General features: G+C 37.8%; 1 long non-coding RNA gene across 1 annotated transcript in view; it reads left to right on the forward strand.

Moving 5' to 3' along the window:
• The first annotated feature begins 577 nt into the window (after positions 1 to 577).
• LOC149919174 (uncharacterized) overlaps positions 578 to 19,266 on the forward strand; it is a 43,187-nt gene continuing 24,498 nt past the window's right edge. Inside the window, exon 1 of the long non-coding RNA XR_016464486.1 lies at positions 578 to 5,301. This is a non-coding gene — a long non-coding RNA (uncharacterized LOC149919174). The remainder of the gene's footprint in view (positions 5,302 to 19,266) is intronic.

A 19,266-nucleotide genomic window follows, 5' to 3' on the forward strand; every position in this document is an offset into this window, starting at 1 on the left:
TGGGCACAGTATAAATAAATACTGACAAGAGAAATGCTTCATTCAAATTCAGTTCGAATAATAAGACACAAATAGAAATTGTTATTCTGCGTTTTTCTCCAACCAGTAAGCTTTTCAAATTAACTTTTTTCAGTTATACATTCACAAGCATGTGTACTTATTTAAAGACTATCTTGTACTGAGGAAAATTGGAAATATATGCAACTAGATTGTTTTAAAATTGTCTTTCTATTCCTCAAATATTTTCTACTGTATATACATATATACATATATATATATATATTCTACTGTATATATATATATATATATATATATATATATATATATATATATATATATATATATATATAGGATTAATGGAACTGGACCCATTAAAAATACTACTTCAGTACACAACTATGTGAGAAATCCTCAATGGAATTTCTATTTCATTTAGAAATAATTTGTTCCTGTTTATTTATAAAAGGTGAAAGAAAAGCGGAGCAGTAATGCAAAAGCACCAGCACTTCTGCATGAGGACTACTGATCCCAAAGGAACTACACAGAGTCAAGTTAACATTCATCAGTTTAATAGGGAGGTACTCAGGTTAACAGGAGCAGCTAGCTGGTCAGTCTCTGCCAAGTTCTTGGTACCAGTGGTAACTGACAGATATAATGTCTGCCCTGGGATTCCCCCCAGCAGATATTGGTGGCGGCTGTACTGTGATCATATATATAACGGAGGGAGAAAATAAAGCATCACTTATCAGAATAAGCAATGTCAAGGGGAAATGGCTTTAAAGTGGAATAGGGCAGATTTAGACTAGATATTAGGAAGAAATTCTTTGCTGTGAGGGTGGTGAGACACTGGAAAGGATGTGGATGCTCTCTCTTCGAAAACATTCAAGGCCAGGCTGGATGGGACTTTGAGCAACCTGGTCTAGTGTGAGGTGCTCCTGCCTATGCCGGGGGGGGGCTGGAAATAGATGATCTAAAGGTCCCTTCCAATCATTCTATGATTCACAGAAAGCAAGGAGACTGGTTTACACATACAGAGCAGTTTCTCGCAAGCACATTTCTTCTAGCTACATACAGAAAGCTAGAGGCAGTTTAGTCGTGTTCCCAAGATAGCATGAGCCCTATCTCATAGGCTAGTCACCTGTTTGGGCCATAGTAAGTATTTTTCTACACGGGAGCTTGCTGAAGTCAGTTTTCAGACAATTATAGTGAAGTTTTGAATTCTCTCCTGTCATAGTTTCTGACCAGGCAAGACTGCAAGGTGAGCTTGTGTGGTGAATCCCAAACATATGTAGCAGGCTGAGCCATCAGCAGTATTAGGCATGATTTATTGTGATGAGATTCACCCATTAGGGTTCATTTGACTTACTGTTCTCAGCTGAGACCTAAGCTCACAAACACTTAGTGCTAAACTGTGACTTTACAACTTTGCCAGGTTGCTATGCATGTGTGAAGAGAAGCTCTTGTGGCAGCTGATGGAAGCATTATCTGAAATCAAATGCAATGTCCCTGAAGGAAAGAACAGAGCAGTGACAGCTGCCACAACCCCTCACAGTGAGCAGCAGACTCTGCAGGCTGATAAGGTAGAGCAGGTAGAACCAGAGCTAGGCTCGATGTGTCCCAGCACTGCTGCTGCTTTTGAGTGCTCCAGTTTCTATTTGCTGAGAGCAACAGATCTGCTCATTTTTGTCCAGGTGCTGAAACTTGAGGAACAAAACCAAACCACATGTAAGCATGTAGGATTTTGTTAGCAACACTTGCTATGATCCTAATATAGTTATTGAGATAATCCTAATTGTACCTTGATTCATTTTACTGCATAAATGATTAATGTCTGCTTTTATATGTTTACATGTATTTCATTCACTTTTTCTTTTCCTTTTAAAGTCAGATTAAAAGTCTCCTAAAATTTATTTCGCAATAAAAAGTGGTATTCAGATAGAGTCAAGAAAGATCACATTAAAACCATTTGACTTAAGCAGCAGGTTTTAAATAAAAATGAGGAAGGTTGTCCAATTTGAATTTGGATTATATGAGAAAATGCCTCCCCCAGATTAATCCTACTGCAGTGTTAAGATGCATTTTTGTAAAAAGAAAAAACACTGTGAACTCCTAACTGTGAATGGACTTTGTGGACTTCCTGCCCCTGAGCAGGTTCTCAACCAGGGCCCAGGAGGGGAGGGCGGCCCTACCAGGCCCTGGCTCTAGCAAGGCCTGGCTGTGCTACTGGTGCCTTAGTGCAGAGCACTCCTGTTAGTCAGAAGCAATCAAACGCCCAGAGTATTTCTCTAAGACTTAGCACATGCACAACATAGATTACTGAGCAATCACCCTGAACGTCAATACCTTTTGAGTTACCAGTCATGTTTTCAGCCAAAACAGTATTACTAGCATGCTGATGTTTTGGTGATTGCTCTGTCATGGAAGCACACTTGAGGGAAAGAACTAAGCCAAGTGACTTAGGGGGAAGAGTCACTGCCCTTACAGTGCAGCAGCATAGGGTGGGGTGGAGCCAGGGTGAGGGAAATGAATTAGGCCAAGACTTACTCCTCACCATTTGACATCACGTGGAAGACTAGAAAGCTGTGGGGGAGTTGGCTGAGTGCTGGTTACTGGTTGAGGGGGTTGGCTGGGCATTGCCATTTGGCAGGTGGTGAGTATTTGTATTGCATGAATATAGTTATCAGTGCATTTTGTTTGTTTGTTTGCATTTTCATTTTCTCTGTTATTAAATAGTTTTTATCTTAACTCACAAATTCTATTTTGTTCCTAGTGCTCTGCTTCATCCCACTTGGGTGAACTTAACAAACGACTGTGGTGCTGAATTGCCTGCTAGATTAATCACAGAATCACAGAATGTCTTGTGTTGAAAGGGGCCTTAATGGTCATCTAGTTCCAACTCCCCTGTTATCTGGTAACCTGGTCTTGAACACCAAGGATGTGGCAGCTACACCTTCTCTTGGCTACATGTTTTGTTGCCTCACAACCCTCTTTGTGAAGAATTTCATTTTCACATCTTTTAGTTTAATAATATTGCCCCTTGTCCTATCAATATCAGACTGTGTAAAAAGTCAGTCTCACTTCTGTTTATAAGCTCTCTTTAAATACTGAAAAGCAGCAGTGAGATCTCTCCAGAGCCTTCCCTTTTCCAGGTCGAACAAGCCCAGCTCCCCCAGCCCTTCTCTGTAGGAGAGTGCAGCTTTCTAATTATCAGCCCTTGGATTGTGATCTTTCCTTTTCTCCTGTCCAAGAGACATGAGGCAGAACCTGTGCTACCAGGAGTAGAAGTGGAGGCGACAGTTCCTGAGGGATATTCTGGGGAAAGTTTTAGTCCATCCACAAGGCACTTTTAGAGGCCGAATCACTTCTAACTTCTCCATGTGTTGGTTATGAATGACTCCTTCTCACCTCTGACTTCCTTTAGAAAGGACTGAAGGTGGAAGTCATGGAGGGTGACAGACTTAGCTGGGGCCATTAGTGAATGTGTCTTATCAGGCTCTTCTGATATGGCACTGGTCTGTTTTTTTTTTATTGTCTTCTGCCAGATGGTACAGAAATTTCACAGAAGCAGAGAGTTGTATGGGTTGGAAGGGACCTCTGACTGTAGTCTAGTCCAATCCCGATGCTAAAGTAGGTTCCAAAGTGTACACAGGAAAGTATCAAGGAAGGTTTTGAATATCTTCAGAGAAGGAAACTGCACAGCCTCTCTGGGCAGCCTTTTTCAGTGCTCTGTCACCCTTACAGAAAAAATGTTCTTCCTCATGTTCATATGGAACACTTCCTGCGTTCCAGTCTGTGCCTTTTGCCCTTTTTTTGTTACACTGTGCACCATAAAAAAGAACCTGGCCTTACCCTCTTGACTTCTGCACGTTAGATACTTACAGGCATTGATAAGATTGCCTCTCTTCTCTAAGCTGAACAGTTCCAGGTCCCAGCCTTCCCTCATAAGGAAGATGTTCTAGGTGCTTAATCATTTTCTATAGATCTCCACTGAACTGGACACAGTACACCAGATGTGGTCTCACCAGTGCAGAGAAGGAGGGATGAGTTCCCTTAACCTGATGGGCATGCTCTGTACAGGAAGGATGTGGAGCTCTTGGAATGGGTCCAGAGGAGGGCCACTAAGATGGTTCGAGGGCTGAAGCCTCTCCTATGAAGAAAGGTTGAGGGAACTGGGCTTGTTTAACTTGGAAAAGAGAAGGCTCCAGGGAGACCTCATTGTGGCCTTCCAATACTTGAAGGGAGCATATAAACAGGAGGGGGAATGGCTATTTATGAGGGTGGATAGTGATAGGACAAGGGGGAATGGTTTTAAACTGAGACAGGGGATGTTTAGGTTAGATAGTAGGAGGAAGTCTTTCACTCAGAGGGTGGTGATGCACTGGAACAGGTTGCCCAAGGAGGTTGTGGATGCCCCATTCCTGGAGGCATTCAAGGCCAGGCTGGATATGGCTCTGGGCAGCCTAGTCTAGTGGTTGGCAACCCTCCACATAGCAGGGGGATTGAAACTAGATGATCACTGTGGTCCTTTTCAACCCTGGCCATTCTATGAGTCTTATGATTCTTGGCTTTAAGGGCCCACCGCTGGCTCATGGCCAGCCTGTTGTCTACCAGGATGCCCAGGCCCTTCTCTGCATAGATTCTTTCCAGCAGGTCAGCCTCTTACTTGTACTGATGCGTGCAGTTATTCCTCCCTACATGTAGAACTCTGTACTTGCCATGGCCTTGTTGAAGAGCATCACATTCCTCTCCACTCAAATCCGGGTGAGCCTGTCCAGGTCTTGGTGAATGGCAACACAGACTTCTGGTGTCAACCACTCTTCCCAGCTTCATATCATTAGTGAGCTGGCTGAGGGTGCAATCTGTCTATTCATCCAGGTCATTGATGAAGATGTTGAACAAGACTGGACCAACTACAGACTCCTGGGGAACACTGCTAGCTACAGGCCTCAAACCAGACTCTGTGCTGCTAATCACAACCTTCTGAGCTTCACCAGTCAGACAGTTCTCAGTCCACTTCACTGTCTTCTCATCAATCTCATGCTTCCTAAACTTACCAATGAGGATGTTATGGAAGGCTGTGTTAAAAGCTTTGCTAAAATCAAAGTTGCCAACATCCACTACTCTCATGCTCTCCCCTCATCTACCTTGCCACTTATGACATCATAGAAGGCTATCCTGTTGGTCAAGCATGATTTTCCCTTGGTGAATCTATATTGATGACTACTGACAACCACCTTCTTTTCCACTTGCTTGGAGATGACATCCAGAATAAGCTGCTCCATCACCTTCCCAAAAACAAAGGTGAGGCTGACTGGCCTGTAGTTTTCCAGCTTCTCTTCCTTGCTCTTTCCTGAAGACTGGAGTGACATTGGCTTTTCTCCAGTCCTCAGGCACCTCTCAAAGATGATGAGAGCAGTTTGGCAATCACTTCTGCCAGCTTCCTCAGCACTTGTGGATGCATCTCACAGGGGCTTGCGGATTTGTGTGCATCAAGTTTGTGTAGATGATCTCTGGCCAGATCTTCCTTGACCAAGGGGAGGTCTTCCTTTTCTCAGACACAGGCCTTCAGGGCCTGGGATTTCTGAGGGACAGTCTTAGCAGTAAAAACTGAAACAAAGGAGGCATTTAGTAACTTTCATATACTGATTGCTCTTGGGAAAGTTAGTCACATTTGCTGTTCTGTTAAGGTCTATGAAAAATACTGTAGTGATGCATTTTTTATCAAAGTGAAACCAAAGATTTTAGTAATAATATACTGTTTCCAGATGAAATAGCCAAAAAGCATCTTATTACTTTTCAAACACACTTGGATGGCTAAACCACATTTCTTTTGTCATTTTTGAATATCAACATTATATCATTCTCTCCAATCTAGTTTTTCTTTAACAATGAAAAATTGTGATACTTGTTCTACAAATGGCACATAAATGATGCTCTTATTTCTAAGAACGTCCCACCTTCCCCCCACAATTCATTGTTTCTTTGACAGTTACAAATATGTTGCAGAAGTTGGCAGGCATGTAAATACATCAGTATATCCTACCCTTTTCATGGACGTTTGTGTAGGAGGCATTGTGGCACTGAACTCCGCAAAGTGAAAACTGAGCTTCACAGGCACTTAGAGAACTGGCTCCATTGATTTCAAGCCCTGAAATATCTTGGAGACGCTGAATTTTAGAAACTAACTCACACTGACTTTCAATTAGGATGCTCAGAGTTAAATCTTGCAAAATGCTGAGTATTCCTAAAATCCAGTGAGTAGCCACATTCTCCCTGAAAACAATTGGTTTGAGTCTGTGCAACATTTTAGGAAAACCGCTCAGCACTTTGCTAGGTCAAGCTTTTTAAAATGTTTCTGTCAGGTTGCTATAATCAGTTTGAAAATTCATGGTCACTTTTGGAAATGCCTGCAGATGATGGCTTCAGTACTGGATATTCAAAGTCATTCAGTACCAGGAAAGTTTTTTAATAGACAGCCAGACACGATCACTTTATTACGAGGCTCTCCTAAGAGCTCAAGAAAAGCCTTGATTTTCTCAAAACATTTATTCGCATCTAAAAAGTGATTGTTCTGTCTCTCTTAAAGAACCACTGTAGAAATAGTGCTTTGAGTGTTACAAACGATTGATTCCACATACCATAATACAGCATTATGTCAATCCAGCCAGCAACAGCAGATTTTGCCCATGGTTCTCATGTGATCATGATCCTTATTAAACATTTTCTATCTGGATGCAAGAAAGCTGTGATTGAAATGTCAAAGTTATTTCATTTTGAAATGAACATTTTCTCTTCTGTCAGGCAAAAGATCTCTCTTAAAAATGAAAAAGAAAGGAGTCATGGAGTTATGAAGGGCCTTACTGAAGGGGACCCCGGAACTGGGGGTTGATTTTGGAGGTTGGTGACCCTGCCTGTGGCAGGGGGGCTGAAACTTGATGATCTTTGGAGTCCCTTCCAACCCAAGCCATTCAGTGATTCAGTGAGAGCTGTGTGTCAGACAGGAAGGCTCTCTGAGCCGAATGGGGCAGGAGTTGGGCTTTGCAGGATGGAAGTCCTGGAAATGGTGTGCCTGTGAGATAATGCTTCCAGACAGTCAGAGGGAGCACAATAAATATAAGAAACAAAAAAGTTTTTATTGTCTGAATTCCACCCCTTCCTGGGATCCATGCTTTTCTCCCAAGGTTTTTTCTGGATTTTTAGGAAAAAATCCCAACAACACACCTATGCTACATATAGGCACACACTCTATTCCTGAATGATGTTTAAGTTCACATTGAGAATACAGGACACAAATACCTTATTGTCAGGTATAACCTTCATAGCAGCCTGCTGGTAAGATTGAATGGAGTGCTAAAGATCATGCCCAGAAAAATAATTTGGGAAATTTCAATTAAAAAACAAGGTCCACTGACAGTTTCATTAGGATTTTACAGTTTCAGTATTATGCATCATCTGCACAGTTTTCAAGACAGCAACTTTCAGCTAACTCTATTTTAGACCCTTTAGCACTAGGCTGGATTAAAGAATCATGCAAGGGAACGTTTAAATTAAAGGTGTGAAGTTTGTTTAAGCAATGACTAATTCAGGACAGGTTGGATGAGAAGCCTGATCAAGAGATATCCCGTCCATGGGAGGGAGGTTGGACTGGACGATCCTTAAAGTAAAATTAATCTTTTTATTATTAGATATGTAAAATAGATTTTAAATTAAATATATATATTTGCAAATTTAAACACTTACATTTCCAGTAAATTGAAAATATAGTTTGTTACAGACTTCCAAGTTGCTATATCGTCCTTACTGATTTACTTTTATTAATTAAAAAAGACAGTTAAAGATGCTTTTATCCCAAAATAATGCCTGCACAGATGAAAAAGGCACAATTAAAATGGAAGCTGTTATTTAAATGCAAATATACAAATAAACCTAACCTTGTAGCATTCTGTTGGATTTTCAAACTTCTCGAAAGAATACAGAGCATATTTCTAGCTTTTGTTTCCAATTCCAGCCTAAAGCTCTTGTTTACTCTTGGTTTTTGTAACCCAGAAAAAGTCTTTAATATTAATATAATTAATGCCAGTTCTGCTTTCTGGTTTCCTCTGATAGCGATTTTTAAATTGCTGGTGATAGTAATTTTTTTAAAGTATTTCATGAATTACTTTGCAAGTCTTCTTTAATTCCTTATGAATTAATTCATGACAGATTTTTATATGGTAATCAGTTTGAATATCTAAAATAAACATTAAAGAAATCCTAACCAGCAGACTTAGCTTTTGGCCATGAATAGCTGGTATAAGTTCAGATAAGTTTTGGTGCTCTAAAGGTTATTCTAAATGTCATATTAAAAGAAAGTTTGATTTGGCAATGAATAGTAATTGCATAGTAATACAGTAGTAATATTTCTAGAGGAGTCAAGAATATTTCAGATAATCTTACTAATATCACTTTAAAATTGCATTAGTTTGAGAGGCTTGGCCTTAATATTAGGTGCATTTTAATAACAGTCTAATTTAGCTTCTCCATCACTGCTGGGAATAAAACAAGCCTCTTTCTTCTGAATTAGTGTTAATAAGTCTTCAATAGATTCAGCTGTGGGATAATTAATAACTCACTTGTTCTTGCCAGAGCAGTTCAAGTGGGCTTCATACAGCATGCTGAGCTATTATCCTCTGCTGGGGTCATGCATCATGTCAACCATTTAACAGCAGTGGCCGCACAACAAATTTGGAAATGATAGAATAGCCTAAACTTTTAGACCCTGCTTGTGAATGTTTCAGCCCTCTGCAGAGTATCACTGTACAGTGTACTTACAGTGATAAGAATACCTGAAAATTGGCTCTTAATTTATCTTAGTTCATCTTCCTTTTTTTTCCTTCCCAAACTACAGTAACAATGTGCATTATGTATTCTTGCTGTTTGCTTCCATGTATTTATAACCATCTTAGGAGCACTTAGCATATCTCTGTGCTAGTTTCTTCCCATCAGATGAAGTGGGTAGACACAAAGCTACAGTTAAACAACCAATAGTGGAATAGTGGAGTAGTTAAGTTTTGACATTCACTTACTGGCAGTATTTGATGCTGCTGGTTGTCACTGGTATGTCACCACTGAGAGTGTCTAGTTAAGGAATGAGGCCCCTGTTGTGTTCATACAAAATAAAAGCACGGCCTCTGCTCAGATAAACATGTAGGCTGTGTAAACAAATACATTAAGGGAGTTCTTTGTAAGGCTGTTAGTGTTATGCCCAGTAGTTTCACTTAGTAACACCTATAATTGTCTCCATCAATGGGATATTTCTTTATCTTTTAAAGTCTTCCTGCAAGAAACTCACAGATGCATGAAGTATGTTCTCATTGGAGTGTTTATACAAGTGCTATTCTTGCTTTTGCCTGGCCTCCCATTCCTTTTTATGAGGTCTACTTTTGTCTTCTGGGCTTTTCCTTCTCAGAGGCTGTTCCTAACTGCTATGTTTCTTCTGACCCTCTTACTTCACCCTCATTGTTTCCCCTTGAATCCCTGTATAGTTCTTATACCTCTCTTCTTTCAGGTTTCTCTCACATTTTGCTTATTTGTGATCCCACTCTTTATACCATTATCTAAGAATTCTTTCAGGATGGGATAATTTCATACATGCCCAATTTCTTTCTGCATACTGTATTAAAAAGATATGCAGCATGAGTGGTTTTATAAGGAATGGGTTACGTATGGATGCATGAAATATTCTCAAATTCTAGATCTCCCTCTTTCATAATATTTCACTGGCAGTATTTTACTTTTCTGCATTGTTAAAAAGAGATTTCTTGTCTGTCTTCTTCCCTTTCTTCTACTTAATTTATTTGAAAGACAATGAACAGAAAGGAATGAGATTGTAAGACCAGCTGAAATTTGTTTGTGAATCACCTGGACCAGCATATTGCACAGTCTCAATACACTATTCCCAAAGAATTTTTCCCCAAACAATGTAGGCCCATACCTATGATGGACCTTGCTGATTTTTCTCTATCATGTGCAGTTGGACACATCCTGCTCAGGAGAATAGCGGGCCATGCTCAGCATGGTGCATTCTTCCCCACCAGCTGTTACCAAACACAGCCTCCGTTTACACATATTTAAGGCAGTGACTAATAATATTTAAATAGTTGTTCAGATTACTCACTGTCTTAACTATGGTTAGAAGTACAAAAAAGAAAGCATGCATTTACTGATGTTCTTTGTAACAAAGCTCACAGAATAGTTTGCCAGCTGAAAAGCAATTTAACTGGAAGGCTGCTGTCAGCTGCATCAAATACACACTCTTGTTTTAGACTGCTGAGATCAATAATGTACATCTGATAGGAGAATGGAATTAGTGTCCTCAGCTGAGCCTGCACTGCTCACTTTATTTCACCAAATCTCACCCCTGACTCATCAGCAGAGCTTGACTTCCCCGGCTGGATTGCCAGTGGTGGCAATTGTCTGGGATATGTGATGTAGTCAGTATCTGTGGGGAGTTAAGCTGACGAACTACATTTATTTAAACAAAGATTTGAACGAAAGACTGATGGAAAGAGAGTCTTGTATTAAAATACTTATCTACAAATCTTTCAAATCCTCATTTACAAATAAGCATGTGATCACAAATGGCACATTTAAGAGCAGAATATCCTTGTAACCACTTCTGAGAGGAACATTCAAGACTGACACTTGTCTCATGTATCACTCATACATTTACTCTGCACCTGGAGATACTGCACATTTGTTGACGTATTTTATTTTTGTAGTATCATTGCAATCATGTTCTTGCGTAATACATGGTGAAGCAGGATAAGTAACATCCTTCATCCTGAAGTTATGAGTCTTCACTGTCTCTTCAAGTGTGTTATCAGTGGAAAGCAAATCTCTCTTAACTGCCCCTCTACTCTTTTCCTCCAAAAAAGTTCTGCATGCAGTACTGTACTGACAAACAGACAAAACGTTTAGAATAGATAGATTGAAGCAAGTTACTTGGATTGTATGATAACATAATGCTTTAAGTCATTATATGTTCAGTAGGAGTAAAAGTCATTGAAAGCACAGGGTGCAGATGGTTACTAGGGTTTCCTCTATAGCCATTGCTAAGAAATGATTGATTCTAATGTGTCATTTGAACTAGGTGTAGATATGAAAGATAATTCATAAAAATTATATCCCAAAGGGTTTACTATTCCCTATTGACTAGAAATGACCGACCCTAATAAAACTGGTTCAGATATAAATACTACTACTGTTCATATTAATATTGATGCTAATAAATATTTTTTCCCAAGTGGAATTATGTTGTCTAAACCTAGCTGTTTGGACTGGTTTTGGCTGAGATAATTTTCTTCATAGTATTTCATAGGGCGCTATGTTTTGGATTTGTGACTTAAATGACATTGATAACACACTCACCTTATAGCTATTGTTGAGCAATGCTTACACAGAATCAAGGTCTCTTCTCTTTCTGGTGTTACTACACCAGTGACGCTGCTACAAAAGAGGCTGGGTGGCCAGGACTGCTGACCCAAACAGTCCAAAAGAATGTCCCCATACCATGCGATGCCATGTTCAGCAATAAAAGCTAGGGGAAAGAAGGAGGACAGCGGATGTGTTTGGAGTGATAGCATTTGTCTTCCCATGTAACTGTCCTGTGTGCTAAGCCCTGCTTTCCTGATAATGCTGAACATCTTGCCTGCCAATGGGAAGTAGTAACTCAGTTCCCCATTTTCCTTTGCTTGCATGCTCAGCTTTTTCTTTACCTATCAAACAGGTTTAACACATGTGTTTTCTCACTTTTACCTTTCCAATTATTTTTCCCCATCCTACCAGGAAGTAGGGAGAGAGTGAGCATCTCTGTAGACTGAGCTGCCTTCTGGGGTTAGCCCACCATAGTACTCAAAGTCAGCTCAAGGCTCCCAGATATCTCCTTATCCAGTTGCCAGTAAAGAAGGATATAGGTCCTCAATAGGTTAGATTCTGTTCCTGCTAACTCCCTGTAGGGGGCTTAGATATCCTAGTGTATGAATCCTTTGCTTTCTGGCTCAAAGCTTGCTTTCTGAGGTATTTCTTGTGATAAAACTCTAGGAGATGAGAGATGATCTTCTACCAAGAAGATCTAAAACGGATATAGACACCCTTGTTTAGATACTTAGAGTACTTCTGACATCTAAAATGAAGTGGATGCCCTTCCGACATTAAGCTGGAGGACATTTTATACCAGGTGCCTCATGAAGATTCCTTTGGACTTCTGTGTTTGAAGTAAGTTGCCGGTAGAATCTGGCTCCCAGATTTATCTGATGAACCACAGCTACATAATGATTTTGGTCACACACTGAAAAATATTAAGTGCAATACTGCTGAAATCAGTTTAACTATGGTGTTGAAGCTGCTATTAAGTCAGAAACAGATCCCACAGAAAATACTCATAATTCTCGTGATAAGTGCAAATTTGTTGCTACGGTTTAACAGGAGTTTATGAATTCCTATTTGTTAGTACAGAGCAATGGTCCATGAAATTATATTAAGTAAAAAACCTCCACACCAATAGTGTTATTACTGTTCTCATAAAAAATTAATTGATCAAGAATGTTTAAAAATGTACTTTTATTTCATTGCTGTCATTCTATATTGTTATTTACACTATAATACCAAGTTTTCAAATTGAGAAAAGTATTACATATTTAATTACTCCTATATTTCCAAATTAAATACACACAAGCGTGTTAGAGATTTTCTATGTATTATCTTTATACTTTATGAAACAAAATATTGCTCTCCCAGCATAAAGTTACTAGCATATTTTTCAATGCATTTAGATTACCTGGGTTTTACACTTTTTTAAGTCTTGAGATGTCTAATTAGCCTGAGCTCAAGATTCTACCTTTTCAGTAAGTATCATTTGTATAAAGGAATTCTGATATAAGATGAATACAAATTCTTCTTTTCATTTTTTTGATCTGTCCCTTTGGAAGTGATGGCAAGAAGGATTACCTAAATGAAGTATGTAGAGAAAAAGAGAAATAAGTATAATCAAGTCAATTCTTTATCATTTTGGTAGTCTTGATAGAATTATCATGAAATGCTGACTTGGGAACTATCTCTTTGTATGAAGAATAGAAATGGAGATAGATCAGTGTTTACAAGCAGTTGAGTTACTTCCTATATCTGACTTTGTATGCGGAGATACATCAGAAACAAAGTGGTATGATTTATTTTAGTCCCTTCTTGTAATACCACCTTTGCTGTTAGATAAGAGCAAAGTTGCAGAGTCAAAGATACTTTTTACATTCATTTAGCCATAGCTATTTGCATTTTGTTCCTAGTTCATTTAGGACATTTTTATTATGCATTGTTCCTTGAAAATCAGAAATTAACTTTGGCATAATTTTTAAATCAGAATAGTTTTGTACGTATGCATACATGCACATAAAAATCATTTAATCATATATTTGGGAAGTAACATGGAAGTTAATTTACTCTAGTGTGGCCTTGAAGCCTCTGAAATCAGAGAGTACAATTCACAGAATCATAGAATTACAGGGGTTGGAAAGGATTTCAAGAGATTGACAAGTCCAACTCCTCTGCTAGAGCAGGTACCCTACAACAGGTCACACAGGTGGGCGTCCAGATGGGTCTTGAGTATCTCCATAGATGGAGGTTCCACAACCTCTCTAGGCATCCCTCTGGGCAACTTCCTCCACTGCTTGTTGATACTCATGTCTACTCCATGCTAGGTAAGTGGATGTCCCCCTGCAGCAGATGAATAGGGCCTAACTAGTAGGAACTCATACGTTGCCAGTCTTATACTAAGTATATGCATACCATTTGATTTTAGAAAGAGCTTTTTGCATATTTCCAAATCTAGTCATTTGTATTTTCCTGAAGAATTTCTCTAAATTTACATTTACACTCTGGAAAGATTCAGGATTTGTTTATGATGGCCTAACAGCTCCAGGGAAAGTTAAAGGAATGCATTTGACAACTTCAGTGATATAAAAGCCTTTTTTCTCTACGTGGTCTTCAAATACTGACCAAGAAGCAAGTGTCACTGCTCTTTCTGGTGGATGTTTTTAATTTCTCATAGCTGGATGTACAGTGATTACTCCAAGTGCTCTTTATGGATTCTATCTTACCATTCCAGGTTGTCTTCATACATTTTACAAGCTGATGGCTGCCACTCTATGCTAATAAGCTCATTTTAAAAATTAATTTTATAATATAATGAGACATATTTCAGAACTTAGGGGAAATCTGACTATGGTAATTTCTTATCAGCTGATCCTGGAAATTTAAATTCTTCTTCTAAATTACTTCCTCAGTATGTTCTTATAAGTTTCTTAACATTAAGCTAGATCACATCCCTCTTGAAGAACACACGAAGACAGGGTGGGATTCTCTGAACAAATGTATACAATTATAGTACTTCCTGAATTAGTCACCTGAAACTCTCTTTATGGTCATTGTAGAGAAATAGATTTCCCCAGGGTGTGATGTGTGTTATTCTATAGTACACATCAGAAACAGATCAGATGAATGACTCCCTGAATTTATCAGTTGCTCAGTATCAAATACTAGGAAATGGCAAGTTGAGAAGCTCATATGTAAATGTAGATATTTAAACTTATGAAAAATAAATTCCATTCTAAAAATCAACTACCTAGTTTCTTTTAGTCTGTTTTTACAAAAGACAATTTAATCCAATTTAAATAAAAAATCATCTTGTTTTGTGCCCATGAGTGCGATAAGACAATATTTTCATAATGAGATAATTCCTTCTCTAATTCTAAATTATCCCTTTTTAGGGTTATTGCCAGATTGAACCCCATACCTGTAGAATTTGCATTGCTCATGTTTTGTATGATGTCAACATACAAGTTTGTTAGTCCTTATTCTCAAAGTGATAATTTAGGGCAGATGGTTTAAATATTTTGAGACCAAGTGGCTTTTCCGAATAAGTGATAGCAACAAAATCAAGAACGATAATAATGAGAATACTGTTAATGATAACAAACTGAAAATAGTAATATAAAATAAAGATTAGTGCTGTAAAATATTAACTAGGCTAATACTTAAAAAAATTATTTTATTCTGTGTCTAAAGACATAACTGTGAAATCTGTTCTCAATTACGTGTGCTGAAAAGCTAGGTAGGTCACCTTCAAGATCTTTTGTGTATATATATATCTGACAGCCCATGAGATCCTAAACTTTCTTCTGTTAATAGTGATCACACATGCAGGAACATGCAAGTAATTTATTTCAAGAGCGAACTGATTCCATTTGAGTTCCAATACTTGTTGCTGTGGATGCTGAAGTGCAGATATTATTTGACAAAGATAAAATAGCTTTCACTATGTTTCTCAAACTGAATTGGGGAACACATTCCCTTTGAATCCCATCTTGTTTGGTGTGCCTTACAATTTATTACTTATAAAAGCAGGTGTCACTCTTTGGTATTAGCTTTGTTTTATCTCTATTTCCATTTTTTTAATATTTTTTTTTCTAGATCCTATTAGAGAAGACACAATTTTCCTTGATGATTTACCTTTAATGCACATTCAAAATTTGCTTTATTTTGTTACTTTTTTTTTTTAATGGGGATGGTAAAGGTTTATAGGCAATTAATAACAACAACAACAAAATACAATGAGAGAGAAAGAAAGAGAAGGAGAAAAGAAAAATTACTTGAAGACTTCTTTAATTCTGCACTAATCCAGGCTATACTAATATGCTTTTGCAGTATGTTCATGCAGTAAGATTTAGTCCCCATGGAGTTTTATATGTACCATACATTCTGTCCTGCTTTGTTAGCTCCTTGAACCTGTAGCTCTTTAGACACTGACAGTTCATCTTCTGAGTATGTGTAGAACTACACTGTGCTAAGCATTTACCTTTGAGCTGGTTGAACAGATTGCAAAGTCCTCTAAGGACCTGGTTTGCTAGGCATTTGTAAAACCTTTATACCATGTACTATCAGCATATGGGTAGCAGTGCCTGCTTCATGTGGTAGCTTCCCAACTGGAGAGCTTTTCCATTAACCTGATTCTAAATTGTTTCTTGCTTTGGAGAGAATACCAGCTCCACATCTTCTATCCTGGGTGTATAAAATGTTATTGGAAAAAACACATACTCCTCCTCAAAACAACAACAATAGCAAAAAAAACCCAACCACCAAACAGCAACAATAACAAATGAACTATCTAAGAACTATCTAAAAATCAAAAGCAAAAATCCTTGTAAGTGAAAAGAAAGAGCCCACATTCCCTATCTCATATCCTAAATTACAGATTCTTTCCCTCTTCCCATTCTCTGCTGAACAGTGCTTTCCTCCCTTTCTCTTTCTTTTGGGTGTGTCTGTACCCACAGGCAGTAAAAGGATGTATGCAAATACCATTGATAAGACACTGGGACAGCCAGATGAAGACAACATTAAATCCAGGGCTTCCTGTGTAGTTGAGCACCTAGGCTCTGGATGGTTATCTGACATGAAATGTAGACCCATCAATTGATACAAATGAACTGGACTTTCTTTAAGCAGCTTGATGGATTCAAACAAAATATCCTCGAAGGACCTCACAGCTCTCTACCTACTTGAGAGAATCTTAATTCAGCAGGAATGACACTTAACCTCCAGTTGCTTACTGATGAGATTATTTTGTGGTTGGCTGCTGTTTTTTTGTTCATCTTGTAACAGTCCTTTATAATCAAGTAATTTACATTTTATATCTCCTCAGAAATGAATTAGTAAAACAGAATAAAAATGCACTTCTGCAGAATGTTTGCCCAGCAAACATTCTTCATTTTGCACAAGTGAGAGTCTTGTAGTCAACAAGAGTGCAAGATTCCTCTTACTGCTTTTGACCATTTGTTATATCCTGTGTTCGGATATGACAGCTGCAAGAGTGAAAGAGCAACTCAATTTTCAATTTCTATTTAGTCTTGGTTTTTTTTTTTTTTTTTTTTTAATCCTAACTGCAAGGATAAAGAACTAGTTGGTACAAATTCCTGCTTTCAATCTAGGTTGCTTTCTCATGATTGTTAGGAAGTCGTTTGCATCAATATATCTATTTATATCTGATAAAAATATATCATTGTGTTCTGAGCAGGAAGAACCTTTACTTAGTGCCACCTTTGGCCAACATTTTTGCATTTGTGCTGTTACATGCTGTCTGTCTTTTCTCATTTGTTTTTTTTTTTTTTTGGTTCTGTGTATCTAAGTGGAACAGATCACCTCAATCACATTAAGGAAATAGGACACCACGATCTGTATCACTTTCAGATAATTTCTGAGATATGATTTATAGTCAACTGGAAGTCCTACTTCTTTCTCATTGCATTTACTTATTTTACATGACACACTCATCTCTACTTTATACCAGATCTTCACATCAAAACTATAATTAATACTCTGTTCTATTAAACCATATTTTGCTACCTTTTTTGCAATAGTTTACAGAAAGAAGAGAAGCTATGTTAAAAATATTAATGACCAAATTGTCTCCATTCTCCAAAACTGTTGAGAAAATTCTTCCCTTCTCTATTTCCATTTTCTTCTACTTGATGTAGAATGGCACCATCACAAGGCTCTGCATAACAACCATTATAGCTGATTCTTTTAATATGTTACCTTCTACTTCAATTTTTCACCATTACAATTTTGCTTTGTTAATGGCTCCCAGTTCTCTCTTTCTCTTTCCCAATGCTTCAGCTGCAGCCTATGCTTTGTCACAGTGTTTGGCATAAATTCAACACCTTAATTTTAAAGTGAGTTTGAACAAGATGAAAGCAAAATTAATCATCTCATGGCACAAGCTTTCAATGATACCTTCTCCAAACCAGTAATTTAATAGTGCTATGTTCTTTGTGCACTTAAAAATCTCAGTATTATTTTTGGATCAATGTCTTTATTTAAAGAATAAATAATATATATAGGCAGACGAGAGAGAGGTTTATCATGAAGAGTCCTGCTGGAAAAAAACTATCTATTACTCCATTGCCAAGGTGGTGATGTTTTAGTCAGTGACAGTGTTAATCTCAGACTAAATGAAGAATGTGCTTATGGTGATGTTAGGAGTGTACTTAGTCCAAGTGCTTCTTCACTTCAATTCATTAATTACCAAGCAACAGTACTGCTTTTATCTTGATCCTTCTGCGTTTTCATTCCTAATTTAATATTAAATTTAAAAGTTGTTGAAAACTTAAACTAGAGACAGTTTTATTGGCCTTGACATTTCAGTTATTCTTATTATCTTCAGAATAGGATATAACATTTTTCCTCATGGATTTTGTCAGCTTCTAATGTTTGTCATACCAATTTTTATTGTAAGTTCATTACTTTTTTATGAACTAGTCTTTCACCTCTGTTTTGCACTTATGACAGAGTCTATGACATTAAAATTAGATTTGAAATTATGCACTATTGTGCTAAAATGTGATATTGGTGCTATAACACTTATGGAAAATTGCAAAAGACCCAGTGAGGAAAATACTGATTCTCCAGTAGTTATCACACTACAAATTTTACTTAAAAACAAGTAAATAAGCAAACAAGCAAACAAAAATCTAACAGTTGCTGAAGATGTATTTTGCTTGATCCTAGCTAGTGCTTTCCATCATCCTGTTTTTTATAAAAAAGCTTTCATGCTGCAAAATTTCTGTGTGCATCTGCCTAGATTCTTGTGAGTAATAATGTTGATCACCATAGTATTATTCAAACTGATGGAGCCAAAATGCATGCAGTGCTTTACCCTGTGTTTGTCTTGGAAAGAGCCCAGAATATTCACGAAGTTTACGTTTCTCTCACCTCTTTCTTCTTGTCTTCCATCTTTTCTCTTCCTTTCATGTATTTTAAACTTAGATTCTTAACACTTTCATCTATTCCCTATTGGTGAAACAAACTTTGTGTTTGATAGGTGAGTTTTTTATTAGTCAGATTTTGAAAATCAGCTAGTAACCTGCTTTCTGTTATGATAGATCAAGCAGTTTCTGTTGTTTAAAAAAAAAACCCTGTATTTAAATTATTAGTCCTTGAACATTCAGTAAGTGAAAAATGATATTGTTTTGCTGAAGAGAGTCCTGGGAATCTAAGCAAGGTTGTTGAAGCTATGATGGAAACTATCTAGTTAATAAGTCAGTAGTCCTTGAAGAAAGTTAAGCGTGGAAAGTGATAGAAAGCAGCCTGGCAGCTCCCCCTGAACAGAGTTTGCTGTTTGCTTGCCTGTTGTTGTAATTGCTCCCATTTCATTCATTTCCTGCCTTTATTGGCAAAGCT

Source organism: Phasianus colchicus, chromosome 2 (assembly GCF_987193195.1).
Source record: "Phasianus colchicus chromosome 2, bPhaCol1.hap1.1, whole genome shotgun sequence".
NCBI classification, from domain to species: domain Eukaryota; kingdom Metazoa; phylum Chordata; class Aves; order Galliformes; family Phasianidae; genus Phasianus; species Phasianus colchicus.